The 345-nt window shown below is 34.5% G+C and overlaps 1 long non-coding RNA gene across 1 annotated transcript; it reads left to right on the top strand.

Annotated features, from left to right (window-relative positions):
* On the top strand, positions 1 to 345 carry LOC109341972. Its single transcript, XR_002107018.1, has 3 exons — positions 1 to 64; positions 162 to 242; positions 320 to 345. It is a non-coding gene; the product is annotated as an uncharacterized LOC109341972 (long non-coding RNA).

Raw genomic sequence — 345 nt, 5'->3', positions numbered from 1 at the left:
TGTAAGCATTGATTCAGTATTAATTCAAGAAGACACTGATAATCACCAGGAATCTTCTTTTAAGGTGAGGAAATTTCATTTTTAAACCTTTTCTTGGGTTCATCGTGTCTTGCTTCATAGTTGTGAACTTGTGATACATGTTATGCATTTTTTGTTCACAGAACTTCGATGAGATTATTACAATTCCCGGGCCAGAATCTACATATGAGGTTTCCATATTTGCATCAGATACATGGCAAAAGGTTTGAATGGTTTTAATTTTTGTATTCTCATTTATGTGCCATAGATGTGAGAGTTCTGATGTACTTATGGTGAGCAGGCAAAGAACAAAAATGAAGGCAAAAC

Source organism: Lupinus angustifolius, unplaced genomic scaffold (assembly GCF_001865875.1).
Source record: "Lupinus angustifolius cultivar Tanjil unplaced genomic scaffold, LupAngTanjil_v1.0 Scaffold_1230, whole genome shotgun sequence".
NCBI classification, from domain to species: Eukaryota; Viridiplantae; Streptophyta; class Magnoliopsida; order Fabales; family Fabaceae; genus Lupinus; species Lupinus angustifolius.
The sequence above is the reverse complement of the archived record's forward strand: the minus strand, read 5'-3'. Positions and strand labels throughout refer to the sequence as shown.